We start from the raw sequence: 17,040 nt of genomic DNA on the forward strand, positions 1-17,040 counted from the left end.
CCAGAGATGGAGGGGGCTAGTGACTTTAAACTCCCTGGTGTTATCATTGTATTGGGTTTAGCACATAAGTGCCACTGTGAAGATAGCACAGCAGCGCCTCTATTTTCTTACATGTTTGCGAAGATTTGGCACGACATCTAAAACTTTGAGATACAGCATGGAATAGACCCTTCTGTCCCAACAAGCCAAAATGCCCAGCAGCCCCCAATTTAACCCTAGCCTAATCACGGGACAATTTAGAATGTCCAATTAACCTACTAACCAGTATGCCTTTGGACAGTGGGAGGAAACCAGAGCACCTGGAGGAAACCCACATGGCTACGGGGAGAACGTACGAACTCCTTACAGTAAAAGTGTTGTGCTAAGAACTATACTACCATGTATTATTATTATTTCTTTTGTTATTGTTCTTTTTGTACTTGTACAGTTTGTTGTCTTTTGCACATTGGTTCTTTGTCTTGTTTGGTGCGGTCTTTCATTGATTCTATTGTGTTTCTTGTACTTACTGTGAATGTCCGCAGGGAAATGTATCTCAGATCAGTATATGGTGACATATACAGTATGTACTTTGATAATAAATTTACTTTGAACCCTGTTATTTTTTCATCTTACAAAATCTGCCTCTCTATCTGCACCTCAGTGTCTCTGTTGCTACTGGGGGTTCTATAGAATATTCTCTTCCTGTTTCTGACCGTATGACATCCTCCCTTTCTGCACGTGTACTCTCCCTGACTAGCAATGCCGCACCTCCACCTCTTTTGCCTCCCCCCCCCCCCCATTCCTTTGGAAACATCTAAATCCTGGGACATCCAGCCATTCTTGCCCTTGTGATAGCCATCTCTATAATGGCCTCAATGTCATAGTTCCATTACTTGCCCTTACTCTAAATTCATTACTCTTGTTCCTGATACTTCACACATTAAAATGGACACATCTCAACTCATCCAACTGACTGCAATTATGTTCTTTCGACTGTCTTTCCATCCTCACGGTCTCTCTACACACTGCACCTTTACACCAACTGCTCTGTCCTCTGACCTATCACTCTGATCCCATCCCACTGCCAAGCTAGTTTAAAGGTTCAAAGGTTCAATGGTTCATTTATTATCAAAGTATGTATCCTGAGATTTGTCTTCTCCAGATAGCCACGAAACAAGGAAAGTGGTTCAGAGAGAACCATCAAACCCATCCAGCCGTACGAAAAAGAACAGCATCCCAATCATCAACCACCCCCCCCCAAAACCCCTCTCCCCCTACACAAAACGCAACAGGAACATCGACCCCCCCCAATAAACAACCCCTCCTCCACACAAAAAAAACTAACAGAACATCAACCTCCCCCCCCAACCCACTCCCCTTGCACAACAAAATGGAAAAGGAATGGGAGTTTAAAAAACACGGAATATAACCATAAGCCTGAAAAATTCCACAGGCCATAAATGCAACAGTCCAATCCATAAACGCAGAACCGCGATACCATCCCAGGATATCACTGGCACGTATCGAGAGGGGCACGACACGGGGCAGCGACACAGCGATCAAAAGGAATACAGTCGGTGTTGAACTTTTGCTCACCTTCCAAATTCGCCTCGATGTCTCAATCCTCCCCGATACATTCATTGATGATTAATGGGCGCTATAACTGCTGAAATGGAGCTGAACATTGGTTTGCACCCCGTCCCAAAGTTTCTTCCCATCGTGGCCACCTGAGTGTGTGCTCCCCAGCAATACTAGCAAACCTGCCCGTGTGGATTTTGGTCCCCCTTGGGTTCAGGTGCAACCCATCCCTTTGGTACAGATTATACCTTCCCCAGAAGAGATCCCAATGATCCAGAAATCTGAAATTCTGCCTCCTGCACCAGTTTTTCAGTCACATGTTCATTTGCCAAATCAGCCTATTCTTACTCTCACTGGCACGTGGCATAGGCAGCAATCCAGAGATGCTACGCTGGAGATCCTACTTTTCAGCTTCCTACCTGATGCCACATATACTCTCTTCAGTCCTCAGCACTTTCCTACCTACGTTGTTGATACCAGTATGTACCACAACTTCTGGCTGCTCACCCTCCCTGTTTAGAACGCTGTGGACCTGATCTGAGACATCCCTGACCCTGGCAACATACCATCCAGGTGTCTCTTTCACATCCACAGAATTTCCTGTTTGATCCCCTAAGTAATTTTTGTGAATCTCCCATCACCGCTGCACTCCCCTTCTACTCTCCTACCTTCTAAGCCTCAGAGACAAACTCAGTGCCAGGGAGCTGGTCAATGTAGGTAGATCATCCCTCCCAACAGTGTCCTAAGTGGTATACTTGTTAATGAGGGAACTGTCCACAGGGTTACTCTGCACTGGCTGCCTATTCCCTTTCCTTCTCCAGAAAGTCACCCAGCTATGTGCCTCCTGCTACGTAGGTGTGACTGCCTCCCTGTAACTCTCATCTATCACCTCCTCATTCTCCTGAATCGGTCTCCAGCTCCCTAACACGGCTTGTAAGGTCTTGCACTTCTCGCGGAAGTAAAATAACAATTAGGGAGACTGGAGGGCTCACTGATCTACCCCATCCACGTGAGGAGCACATTCCATGGAGCACCAGGGATCCATTCTCACTACTCTAGCAAGGAACTAACAGATGAAAAAAGAGAAACCTAACAAAAACCTTAACCTAGCCTATGCCTCTCCTCACTGAAGACTTCTGAGCCACTGCCCATGTCCCCCACTTGAACCCTGTCCCACTCCAACAATGGCCACTTCAGAATGGCTGCTTCGCTTAAACATAACTTCTTTTTATTGGCCCTAGCCAAGTGCCTAATAACCCCAACAATCTCAAGCTCTGCAGAAAGTCTCGATATGTAGATGGAAAGTAGATGGTAAATGAGCTTTCATGTAACTTGCTCACTTTATGACTATCAGAAAGGGTAACAGTACGGTCAAGGATTCCTGCTACCCTGGCCAGTCCCTTTTCTCTCTCTTGCCTTCTGGGAGATATAATAGGAGCTTGAAAGCCCAGACGACCAGGCTCCAGAACAGTTTTTCCCCCACTGCTGTCAAACTCCTGAATCAATCACCTCTTTCACATCCCCTTCCCGGTGGTATTGCCATGATCTGAGATTTATAACTCTACCAGCGCCATGATTCTGTTATGGTCACTTTTGCATTTCCTTTACGCTCATCGCTCTATTTATTGTTGCATTTATTATGACCACGAACACTGTTTACTCTGAACTTCACGTGAGCCAGGAATTTCATTGCACCCTGGTGTATATAACTGTAAACTAATCTGTGATCTGAAATCAGATACAAGAAAAATTCAGCAGCCAATTTCAGCACGACACATTTTCCCCAAAGCAAGTATGTGCATTCTTGCACTCACACCATGGGATTTTCTGCATCCATTTGAAGAATAGGACATTCATTGACTGAAGGTCAAAAAAGACAACCCAACATATTAAGTCTATAGATGTGCGATGGAGAGTAGTCTGATTGGTTGCATCACGGCCTAGCATGGGAATACCATTGCCCTTGAATGGAAAAGCCTACAAAAAGTACTGGAAACAGCCCAGTCCTTCATAGTAAAACCCTTCTCACCACTGAGCACATTTACAAGGTGCACTTCTGCAGGAAAGCAGCATCCATCATCAAGGACCCCCACTATCCAGACCATGCTCTTTTCTCTCTGCTGCCATCAGGAAGGAGGTACAGGAGCTTTAGGTCCCACACTACCATGTTTAGGAGCCCCTCAACCATCAGGCTCTTGAACTAGAGGATAATTCACTCACCCCAACACTGAATTGATTCCACAACCTACAGACTCACTTTTAAAGGCTCTGTAACTCGTGTTCTTGATACTTATTGCTTACTTAATATTATTAATTTTTCCTTTACTTTTTGTATTTGCACAATTTGCTGTCTTTTGCACATCGGTTGTTTGTCCGTCTCCGTCAAGTGTGGTTTTACATTGATTTGATTGCATTTCTTTGTATTTACTATGAATGCCCACAAGAAAATGAGTCTTAGGGTTGTACAGTATGTGGTGACAAGTATGTGCTTTGATAATAAACCTACTTTGAACTTTGCTTGAATGGTACAAGTGCATGTTAATGTACCCAACTAGCTCACCCCAGTCGTTAGCAATAAGGTAGCACCCATCACTGCTGCACTGGCACCACCTAGTGGACAGTCTATCAAAGCGCTGTTCTGTTCATTCAGAGGCAAAATGTCACATACCTCAAAGACATACCAGCAGACTCCCTGTAAACTCTCAAATACTCCCAAGGGAACCACTGTAAATACCAACCCACACTCAGGGACCACTGTAAACACCAACACTCTGTCCAGGGAGCCCCTGCAAATACTGACACACTCCTGGGAGCCCCTGTAAATACCAACACTCGCACCCCGCCCCCGTAAATATTCGCACACTCCCTGTGAACCACTGTGAACAGAGACACACTTCCCGGGACACCCTGTAAATACTGACACAACCAGGGACCCACTGTAAATATTGACACACTCCTGGCCCCACCACTGTAAATAATGTCACACTCCTACCCCCCCACTTCCCGTAAATACTGTCACACTCCTGGGGACCCCCTGAAAATACTGACACACAGCTGAGGACCCTCTGTAAATACTGACACACCCTTGGAGTCCCCCTATAAATACTAACACTCTCCTTGCGGTCCCTTGCAAATACCAGCAAGGTCCCTAGGGACCCCTATAAATACTGGCACACTAGTGGGGACCCTCTATAAATACTGGCACACTCGTGGGGACCCCCCTATAAATACGGACACACTCCCCGGGACTCCCTGTAACTACAGACACACTCGTCAGAGCACCCTGTCAATTCCGACACACTTTCTGGGACTCCCTGTAAATAGTGCCGCAGGGTTTCTATGAATCTGTTTGCCATTAAACTGCAGCATTATTTAGCAATTAAGCCGTTCCGTGCGATTTGCCAGTAAGGATTTGGCAGACTTTTTAAAAAAAACTTTGGCCTTTCTGATTGGTACCATGTGTGGAGGGAGAACATACAAACAGAAAACACCATGGCATTCTATTCCTGATCATCACTTCATGATGCCTTGGTCAGGGATAATAGGACAACATCATCAGTACATTCCCTAATCAGCGCCCCTTGGGTAAGGTACAGTAGAGAAATCAAGTTGAGTGGGGAACAGGAAGGAAGGCGGAGTTGAAGCTGGTATTAGATCAGCCAGGATCACACTGAGTGGTGGAGCAGACGGCCAACTCCTGCTCCTAGCTCCTGTGCTGAATGTAACTAGTTTCTACCACCTGGCACCTCTTTCCTTGGATCCCTAGCTCAAACCCCAATCTTTGAGTGATAAAAGGGAGGAGCAGGGAAGATAATTGATGCAAAATAAGTTTACGGACACATGTCACATTCACTTCCTGACTTCCGGTGTGCAGTTAAATCCAGATGTTTACCATTAGTGCCTGTCTCTTATAATCTCCAACGGTGTATAAATGTGAATCCTGATGTCCCATATTGTTGCTTGATCCACTGGTCAATCAATAGTCAAAAATAAATGTAACTTTAATGATATTAAAGAACAAATGCTCCATCATTTGTCCTGAACTTGCTCCCGTTGGAGGATGTTCATCAGACCCTGGCCTGGGAGACAAAGGACAAGAATTCCTGATCAGGCTGTGAGATTAGATGATAAGGCCATTAGCTGTAGAAGCAGTAGGCCTTTTCGCCCATCAAGTCTGCTCCATCATTCTATTACGACTGATATATTGTCCTTCTCAAACCCATTCTCTGCCTTCTCCCTGTAACCTTTGATGCCCTTACTAATCAAGAAATTATCAACCTCTGTTTTAAATATACGCAATGACTTGGCCTCTACAACCATCTGTGGCAATGAATTCCACAGATTCATCACCCTCTAGCCTCTTTGTGAATAAGGAATATTATGGAATGATGAAGTTTCTGCCAAGAATTTCAGCAAATTGGACTCTCTCCTCACCATTGTGGGCTAGGAAAGCTGTCCCATAGGCTAATACTTTGCTCCAAAAATATCTTGGAAAACCACTTCAATGGAAGGTTCAAATTGCAATTGAGCCTTCAATCTTTTACTGAGTAGCTGTTACTTGCCATCTATATTAATGATTTGGATGTGAACATACAAAGCACAGTTAAAGGTTTGCAGATGACACTAACATAGGTGACATCATTGATGGTGAAGATGGCTATCAGGATTTACAGAGGGCTCCTGATCAGCTGGATAGGTGGGCTAAGGAATGGCAAATGGAGTTTGCCTGGGATAAATGGAAGACATTGCACTTTGGGAAGACTTTCACAGTGAATGGTAGAACAGGGGACCGAGAAGTACAAGGGCCCTTGAAGGTGGCATCACACATAGAGAGGGCTTTTGGCATGCTGACCTTCATCAGTCAGGGCATTGAGTATGGAAGTCAGGATGTTATACTGTAGCAGTACAAGATGTTGGTGAGGTTGCATTTGGAGTACTGTATTCAGCTTCGGCCACCCTACTGCAGGGAAGATGACATTAAACTGGAAAGAGTGCAAAGGAGAGTTACAAGAATGTTGCTAGGATTCGAGAGACTGAATTATTGAGCAAGGTAGAACAGGCTAGACATTTTTCATTGGAGCGCAGGTGAATGAGGGGTGATCTTATAGAGGTGTATAAAATCATAAGGGACCCAGTCATTTTCCCAGGGTCGGTGAATTGAGAATTAGAGGGCCTAGGTTTAAGGAGTGAGGGAAGAGATTTGAGAGGATCCTGAAAGGCAACTTTTTACACCTAGATTGTGGTGGACGTATGGAACAACCTGCCAGATGAAGTTGAGGCAGGTACAACTTTTAAAAGACACTTGGACAGGTACATGGATAGGAAAGGTCTATGGGTTAAATGCAGAGTAGCTTAGATGAGAATCTTGCTTGTATTGACCAGTTGGGCTGAAAGTCCTGTTTCCTTTCTGTATGACTATGACTATAATAACAGAAATAGCCAATCAGGGATGGATAAAATAATTTTGTGTTAAAAATGTGCTTGCTGTGGTTTCCAGTGGAGGACAGTGGATATCACAAGTAACAAGTTCCCATGTCCAGGGAAACAGGGTTGCTTCCATGGACTGCAAACAGCTGGTGGGACATCTGCTGCTGCTGGAAAGCAATCTCAGCCAATGCCTATGCAGCCTCTGGAAAAGAAAGGATAAAATCCAAAAACCTCACTACTGGTACGCACCGAAAATCTCAAAATAAAACCTTGCTGAATCGACTGAAGCCAAGGCTATTTTCAGAACAGCACACTTTTGGCTGAATGAAGAAAATAGTTTGTCAGCATTCGATTCACATGCAGAATAAAATCTCATTTACATCCGATGCCACAGGCTGATACATCTCTATATGTCTATCAGCCCCTCAGAAATAGAGCCATCACCGTACCAAGCTCACTCCCTGATCAATGCTTGGAACACTCAGGTGAACCATGCAGAACAGACACTACCCTCAACTCAAACAAACCTCCTTCCTTCCAGCTGAGGCAGAGGTTCACATGCATCTCTTCTGACCTTGTCTATTGTATCCAGTACTCCGACGTGGCCTCCTCTACATTGGTGAGAACAGGAGTAGACTAAGTGACCACCTCACCGAACCTCTTCACTCCATCCACAATGGCCGTCTGGAGCTCTCAGTTGAACAGCCATTTTACTTCCCCTCCCCTTTCCCACACTGGCCTGTTTGCCCTCATCTCCTCTGCTGCCAGGGTGAGGCTAAACACAAACTAGAGGAACAGCTCCTCACATTCCCCCAGGTAGTCTACAGCCCAACGACATGAACATTGAATTCTCCAACTTCAGGTAAACTGCTTCCTCTCTGTCCCCTTTCTCTCTGCAGTACTTCCGACCTACCCAGTTCCTGCTACACCCAACCCAGCCTCCATCGCCCTGTTCCTTTCCCACCTCCACCCACTCCATCTGTCCATCAGCCACACACTCCTCCCACTGGCTCCCCTCCCCCACCCACTCCATCTGTCCAACACCCACACACCCCTCCCACTGGGTCCCCTCCCCCACACACTCCATCTGTCCATCACCCACACACTCCTCCCACTGGCTCCCCTCCCCCACCCACTCCATCTGTCCATCACCCACACACTCCTCCCACTGGCTCCCCTCCCCCACACACTCCATCTGTTCATCACCCACACACCCCTCCCACTGGGTCCCCTCCCTCATCCACTCCATCTGTCCATCACCCACACACCCCTCCCCCACCCACTCCATCTGTCCAACACCCACGCACCCCTCCCACTGGGTCCCCTCCCCCACCCACTCCATCTGTCCATCACCCACACACCCCACCCACTGGGTCCCCTCCCCCACCCACTCCATCTGTCCATCACCCACACCCCACCCACTGGGTCCCCTCCCCCACACACTCCATCTGTCCATCACACACACTGTTCATCCCCCCAGTGTTCCCATCCACCCAGACCATCTCTTTTATTTGGTGCCATGCTCCACCTCGCTCTGCTATCAGACCCACCATCTGCAGCCGTTTGTCACCCCCACCTCTCACCTCCCAGCCTCTGTCACTATCTCCACTCTGCCCTCCTCCATCTGCCTATTACACCTCCTCACCTGGATCCACCCATCACCTGCCACCCTTCCCCCTCATTTCTTCATACTAAGCAACAGTACTTCTTCATACAAGCTGCAGGAGGAACTCAGCATGTCAGGGAAGTAAACAAACTCACAGGCAAAGTACTGCCTCACCTGGAAGGTTGACTTCCCTCCATAGATGCTGCCTGACCTACTGAGTTCCTCCAGCACTTTGTGCGTGTTGCTCTGGATTTCCTGCATCTGCAGACTCTCTTGTGTCACCTCCTTATACTGACTATCTCTCCTCTTCTCTTTCAATCCAGACGGTTCTCGATCTGGAACATCAACTATCCATTTCCCTGCACAGATGCTGCCTGACCCCTGAGATCCTCCATCAGCTCCAATCCCATGCCTCTGCTCTCTGCCCATAGCCGTGAAAGTACAGAACCATTAAAGTACACATACCATTCCCTTTCCACAAGGGATCTGCTTTCCCCTATCTGCTCAGCCCAGATAACAACAGCTCACTGTGTGGAAGAATACTTGGCTTATTACACTGGACAAGAAATCTTTTCCAGAAGTGTAGCTTCCTCAATTTTGTTTTGTTTATATTAGACCACTTGAAGCTGAACATAAATATAATTTCAGACTACTTGTATCATGTAGGAATTTGGAGAAAGAAGAAAGTAACTACGTATTGAATATGTGTTTAATTGCATAATGGTGCTGATGCTTTGCAATAGTTTAACTGAGCTGAAAATATTCTGTTAATGATTTTTGTTTGTACTCAGTGTCTGAGGCTTCTCGCTTAAGTGTCCAACAATAATCAGCCAGCATTGATGGATTCCAGTTGCCCTGACACCATTTCTCCATGACCGCAATGTCCTGGTGAAACCTTTCACCGTGCTCGTCACTGACTGTGACGAGATTTGCAGGGAAGAAGTCTAAATGGGGATGCAGAAAATTAATCTTTAGTGACATGTTGCAATTCACAGTTTTGTGTGCTTGAAGCATGTTGTCAACCAGTTTGATGCTCTGTAGTTGCCAAGAAAATCTTCAACTCAACAACATCCTTCTATGTGATTTTCTCCAGTCCCACTTAGAAGTTCCTTAAGCTACCTGTTTGATGACCTGTTTGATTTGTGGACCAACAAAATTGCCTTTTTTAATCTTGGCATCAGTTATTCTGGGAAACATCTGTCTCAAATATTGAAATCCTTCACAAAAGTTTATAGCCTTTCTAAGACCTGTTCTGCTATGCAACATCTGCCCAGACAAGTTAGAAAACTCAGCTTACATTGTAGGCAACATTTTAATTGACTTGAATTATGAACTGAAATAACAAATATAGGTGATTTCAAAAAAAAAGGTGCACAATAGGGAAGTTTCATTGTGATTTTCATGATCAGCAGCCCAGCATCCATAAGATATACACAAAGGTATTCAGGAAGCAAAATCTTTGTTATCCAGTGTTACCTGAAATTCTTTTTTTATTCATTCCAGGGAGAAATGTCCAGCCCATCAACTCTATTGAAGTTTATGCATAAAATGTGTTGCTTCTGGAGGACTGAGCTGTGCCCTAGGAAGAGAAGAACAAAATGGAAAATGTGAATCAACCTTTAAAATAACCAAGTAGAGCTTCTGCATCTCATCAAATGATATTCCTAAGCAACACACACAAAACACTGAAGGATCAAAACACTTTGTGGATCAGGCAGCATCTAACTTAATACTTCTTGTTACACTACTGCCGTTTAGGGCAGCAATAAAGATCCTCCATCTCAGGCAGTGTTCAGGTCTTCCTTCATCATGTCAGTAGCTTCCTCTCGGTTTTCACTACTGTCAGTCATGCAAGTCCTGGGTGGAGACTCAGGAAAACCATCAAACTCAGATGGAGAAGGATTCTTCATTGCTGTTTCCATAACAAATTTGTTTTACCAGTCAGGGTTGTTAGCCCTGAGCTGAACCCCCGAACCTGGAGGATTGGTGGACCACTTTTACTCTTTGACCTGTTTGGCATGGGTGACCTTATCAAGAGCCAGAGCATAAAGCTCTGATTCTAGCCAACGTAGCTCTCAAGTTCATTGAAGCACAACACAAGCCTCCAAGCCCTACGACAAGGTTGTGGTCCTCTTGGAGGAGGTAGCATCTATGGAGGGGAATAAACAGTCGACATTTTGGGCGAGACTCTTCCTAACTACTTCTTGATGTTAAATACATTCCTGGCAATAACAGGCAATTGGCCTTGACTTGACCCAGCACCTACCTGCAGGGAAAATATCAATAAGATTGAAAGAGTACAGGGAAAATTTAAGAGGCTGAAATTGGGACGTGAGGACCTGAGTTATGGGGAAAGATTGAACAGTTTAGGACTTGTTTTACCCTGAAGCGTAGGAGAATAAGAGAACATTTGATAGAGGTATACAAAGTTTTGAGGGGTATAGTTAGGGTAAATGCAAGGAGGCTTTTTCCATTGAGGCTGGGTGAGACGAGCACAAGAAGTCATAGATTAAGAGTGAAAGGTGAAATATTTAATGGGAACCAGAGAGGGAACTTCCTCATTCACAGAAGGTGGTGCGAATGTGAAGCGAGCTGCCAACCGAAGAAGGGAATGTAGGTTCAATTGTAACATTTAAAAGAAGTTTTGATAGGTATATGGATGGGAATGGCATGGAGAACTATGATTCGGGTGCAGGTAGATGGGATTAGGCAGACCAGGCAGGCACAGACTAGATGGGCTGAAGGGCCTGCTTTTGTGTTGTAGCATTCTATGACTGTAACACAGACACTTGCTACCTCAGATGTTATTTAAATACTTTTTTCCAATTAAATTAGTTGCACCACGCCAGTGAAAGCATTTATTTTGAGAGGATATGCAAGCTCCCAAATGTTTGAGTGGGTCGCACTCCAAGAGCAGGTTTGGTTGGTTTCCAGGTCCGTTAAGAGTTTCCAATCTCTTATGATGTTATTGATCCTTAATGCATGTCTTCTGTATGGAAACAAACTCCACATTTTCATTATCATTTGCTGCATAAATGCAGAGATCAATATTTGATGCAGTACTGAGCTCATTTTCCCTATTTTATTTGTTGATAATTTGAGTCTTATCTGTTAGTGTGAATAAATTGTTCCTGTGAACCAACTCAAAAACCAGCAGTCAAAAATTAGAAAAAGCTCGTGAACAGGATTTTGGCCAAAGAACAATCCTAATGCAAGGTCTTGATCCAATATGTCGACCGTCCATTTCCCCCTATTGATGCTGCCTGACCTGCTGAGTTCCTCCAGCACTTTGACTGTGTTGTTTCAGTTTTCCAGCAGAATCTCATGTCTCTGTATCACAGTTTATAATCTCATCAGCAATCCCAATCCTGCCATATCTGGGGTCCTTCCTTTCAGATTAAGTTCAAAGATCAAAGTAAATTTATTATCAAAGTCACCATATACTCCTCTGAGATTCATTTTCTTGCAGGCATTCACAGTAAGACAAATAAAACATATAACAGAGTCAATGAAAAACTACACATAGACTAGCAAATGACCACTGTGCAAAAGATGAACTGTGCAAATAAAAAAACAAGTAATAATTATAAATAAATAATACTGAGAACATAAACTGTGAATTCCTTGAAAGTGCGTCCAGTTCAAAGGTGAGATATGTGAAGTTATCCACTCTGGTTCAGGAGCCTGACGGTTGAAGGGTATTAACTGTTTCTGAACCTGCCGGTGTGTGACCTAAGGCTCTTGTACATTCTTCTTGATGGTAGCAGTGAGAAGAGAACATGGCTTGGATGGAGTGGATCCTGGATAATGGATGCTGCTTTCTGGTGGTAGCACCCCATATAGATGTGCTTAAAGGTGACATATTTAAATAAAGACCATCCACACCTCAGCTGAAGCAACTAACCTCCCAGGGCACCAACTTGAAGGAAAACTGCAGAGTTCTCCCAGTGTCCTACCTAATACTTACTGTAACTTTCAACCAACACCAAAATACTCGTTGTGAACATCATTAAGAGTCTGTCCTAGTCTAACCATGTTGAAGTCATGGCCAAGGAAGCTCATCAAACCCTCTACTTCCTCAGGAGGCTAAAGATATTCGACATATCCCCGTTGACTCTTACCAAAACATTCTGTCTGGCTGCATGATGGCTGTATGGCACTGGCTCTGCACATGACCACAAGAAACTGCTCAGCACATCACAAGAACCAGCATCCACAGTATGGACTCCATTTATATTTCTCGCTGCCTCAGTAAAGCAGCCACCCACCCATCCCAGACATTCTCTCTTCACCGCTCTCCCATTGGGCAGAAGATACATCAGCCTGAAAGAACAGGCCACCAGGTTCAAGGACAGCTTCTAAACTGCTATCAGATTCTTGAAAGGACCTCTTGTATAATAAGATGGACTCTTGGCTTCACAATCTACCTTGTCATGACCTTGCACTTTATCATTTACCTGCGCTTGACTTTTTCAGTAATTTTTACACTTTATTCTGCATTGTTTTTATTTTACCTTATTCTAGCTCAATGCACTGTGTATTCAAGACAAACTTTTCAATATACCTTGGTACATGTGACAATAATAAACCAATAGAATTACTAATACCACTATATAACAACTTTCCTAGCTGCCTGCCTTCCATCCCCTATCTCTGGCAACACAGCAATGCAGGGCCAAGCTCTAACTTACAGATAGCAAGCCAGGGATAATGAGAACCCACTTTACTTAATGGGGTGATCATCCCCGACAAGCCAGGAGTACAACATGCATTTTCCATATTCGTAGCAGCTTCTTTCTAGAGTAATTGCAATGTGATGAACAGGCACGAGGGCAAATCGCTTTGCAGTGTAGTCATTATTGCAAGGTAGGAAATGCAGCCACCACTTTTTACACAGCAAGCTCACATAAAGAGCAATAATCCGATCAGAACATTTTGTTTAATGACATGGATTAAGGACAGATACAATAACATCAAGCAAGTACAATAACACTTAAATGACATTTATAAGGACAGGTATATGGATAGGAAAGTTTAGGAGGATATAGCACAAACATGGACGAATGGGACAAGCTAACGGTATGGTCCAGATGGGCAGAAGAGCCTGTTTCCATGCTGTAATACTCTGTCTCTATGACATCTGCTGTGGCATATTGCACAAATGTTGTAGTAGTGTTGAAACAGGACGACAGTTGCCATCAAATATGGGCTCAACAAAAGTTTCCAAAGTTATTGGTCTCTCTAACAAGCAACTGGTGACTTCAAGTATGACTCCCTATCCTCCTTCACCAGCTGGGTATAATTTGTTTCCACTTTCCATTAGTGTGTGTGATGCCTAACCAAAGACCTTCCCATAGCTGTCATCCATGACAGAAATATTGCTTCAGCAATAAGGAACTCGGAACATTGCAAGCAAATGATTGTGCTGTGAAGTATTTTAAAGGACTCACTACTTGGCAGGCCTCCGTTTACAAAGGTTGAATGCTTTCTGGTCTAAGGTAGACTAGAACCAGCTCTAGTGTCAGTCCCTTGACAGAATTGGACCAATCAAAGTTCACCGTCAGTTTTCCTGTAGCAAAATTGAACACTATATTCCAAATCTGGACTCACCAATGTTTTATACAACTGCAAAATAACATCTCGACTTCTATACTTCGTGCCCCAACTAATGAAGGCCAGTGTGCCAAATGCCTGGTTTTCTTTGTCCATGTTTAGTTGAGACAAGTTCACCTTGGCAAAAGTCTTGGTCCCTGGCAAATACTACCTATATATTGCCAGATGTGGGCAAAAGGGACTTGTTGCCATCTTCAGCTTAGTTAGGTATATCCCCGAGTCACCATCCCCCACCTCTCCACTCCGAAAACCTCAGGGTCTTGCTGCTTTGGGCAGCACGATTGCAGGTGTCATCAAATCATAACACCACACTGTATTTTTCACATTTGCTCAACTCTTTAGCAACCCAATTCTTTAACACGTTAGTGATAGACTAACGATCAAACTGGAGGAAGTCAGCAGGTCATGTAGCAACTACAGACGGAGATTGACAGTTGATGTTTTAAGTCACGACACTTCATTTGGACTGAGAGATACATGGGAGATAGTCAGTATAACGTAGTGAGGGGGAAGGGATGGGGTAAGAGCTGGCAGGTTACAGGTGGATTCCAAGTGAGGATGGACAATAGGGGAAGGGGACAGTGGAGATAGTGACCAAAGACGGGAGGCGAGAGGTGGCTGCAGATGGTGGCATTTGATCAGAGAGGAAAGAGGAGCATGGAACCAAATATGGGAGCTGGGGAGGGCAGATGGGAACGGTGGGGGGGGGAGGTGAGAGGGGACCCAGTGGGAGGAGTGTGTGGATGATGGACAGATGGAGTGGGTGGGGGAGGGGAGCCAGTGGCAGGAGTGTGTGGGTGATGGACAGATGGAGTGTGTGGGGGAGGGGACCCAGTGGGAGGGGTTTGTGGGTGATGGACAGATGGAGTGGGTGGGGGAGGGGTGTGTGGGTGATGGACAGATGGAGTGGGTGGGGGAGGGGACCCAGTGGGAGGGGTGTGTGGGTGATGGACAGATGGAGTGGGTGGGGGAGGGGTGTGTGGGTGATGGACAGATGGAGTGGGTGGGGGAGGGGACCCATTGGGAGGGGTGTGTGGGTGATGGACAGATGGAGTGGGTGGGGGAGGGGACCCAGTGGGAGGAGTGTGTGGGTGATGGACAGATGGAGTGGGTGGGGGAGGGGACCCAGTGGGAGGGGTGTGTGGGTGATGGACAGATGGAGTGGGTGGGGGAGGGGACCCAGTGGGAGGGGTGTATGGGTGATGGACAGATGGTGGGTGGGGGAGGGGATCCAGTAGGAGGGGTGTGTGGATGATGGACAGATGGAGTGGGTGGGGGAGGGGATCCAGTAGGAGTGGTGTGTGGGTGATGGACAGATGGAGTGGGTGGGGGAGGGGACCCAGTGGGAGGGGTGTGTGGGTGATGGACAGATGGAGTGGGTGGGGGAGGGGACCCAGTGGGAGGAGTGTGTGGGTGATGGACAGATGGAGTGGGTGGGGGAGGAGATCCAGTAGGAAGGGTGTGTGGGTGTTGGACAGATGGAGTGGGTGGGAGAGGGGACCCAGTGGGAGGGGTGTGTGGGTGATGGACAGATGGAGTGGGTGGGGGAGGGGACCCAGTGGGAGGGGTGTGTGGGTGATGGACAGATGGAATGGGTGGGTGAGGGGATCCAGTGGGAGGGGTTTGTGGGTGATGGACAGATGGAGTGGGTGGGGGAGGGGACCCAGTGGGAGGGGCGTGTGGATGATGGACAGATGGAGTGGGTGGGGGAGGGGATCCAGTAGGAGGGGTGTGTGGGTGATGGACAGATGGAGTGGGTGGGGGAATGTGAAAGGAATAGGGTGACGGAGGCTGGGGTGGGTGCAGGAGGAGCTTGGTTTATCAGGAGGGGAGAAGGAGCAGGTGAACTGAATTTGGAGAATTCACTGTGTAATTGTGAGTTTGGGTGAGAGTGTGGTCAAAGAGGTGGAGAGCAGCATAAACCCATTTCTACCCCAAAGATGCTGCTTGACCTGCTGAGTTTCTCCAGCTGTTTGGCTGTTAGTCATTTTCCAGCATTTGCAGTCGCTTGCATCTCAATAGGACAATAGTAGGTTGGTTGCAAACTGACTTAGCATTTGTCTGAATGTTTCTCTGAGCTTCAAAGTTCAAAAAAAATTATGAATGTACATATAGATGACCACTTCCTACCTTGAGATTCATTTTCTTGTAGGAATTTGCAGGAAAAATAAACACCATACAATAGAATTTACAAAAATCTAGAGATAAACACATAAGGGCTGACAAACAACCAATGTTCAAAAGAAGACAAACTATACTAATAAAAAGTAAAACTAAGACCATGAGTTGTAAAGGGTCCTTGAAGGAGGGTCCACAGTGGTTCAGGAACCTGAAGGTTGTATGGCAATAACTGGACCTCTTGGTGATGGACCTAAGGTTTCTGTACCTTCTGCTCAATGGTGGTAGCAAGATGGGGACATGGCCTGGATGGTGGTAGTTCTTGATGATGGATGTTACATTCTTGCAGCAGTACTCCATGGAAATGTAAATGAGAACATAAAAAATAGGTGCAGGAGTCGGCCATCTGGCCCGTCGAGCCTGCTCCATCATTCAATAACATCATGGCTGATCTGGCCATGGACTCATCTCCACCTACCTGCCTTTTCCCCATAACCATTAATTCCCCTACTATAGAAAAATCTATCCAACCTTGTCTTAAATATATTTACTGAGGTAATCACCACTGATTCATTGGGCAGAGAACAGTGGATTGGCCTTTGCCTCTGATTTACTCCAGCCATTCCCCTTAGTACCTGTATGTGCACCCTAAAGCATAGCCCCAAACTGCATCATACAGTTCTCTAAACAATGCCCAAATGCACCTGAACCAAGTCCAA

At 45.7% G+C, this 17,040-nt stretch overlaps 1 long non-coding RNA gene across 1 annotated transcript in view; it reads right to left on the reverse strand.

The window, feature by feature from the left end:
* The window catches only part of LOC132384459 (uncharacterized), a 267,486-nt gene that overhangs the window by 198,801 nt on the left and 51,645 nt on the right, over nt 1–17,040 (reverse strand). The window contains exon 2 of the long non-coding RNA XR_009508905.1: nt 10,067–10,169. This is a non-coding gene — a long non-coding RNA (uncharacterized LOC132384459). The remainder of the gene's footprint in view (nt 1–10,066; nt 10,170–17,040) is intronic.

The sequence above is a fragment of the Hypanus sabinus genome, chromosome X1 (assembly GCF_030144855.1).
Source record: "Hypanus sabinus isolate sHypSab1 chromosome X1, sHypSab1.hap1, whole genome shotgun sequence".
Taxonomy (NCBI): domain Eukaryota; kingdom Metazoa; phylum Chordata; class Chondrichthyes; order Myliobatiformes; family Dasyatidae; genus Hypanus; species Hypanus sabinus.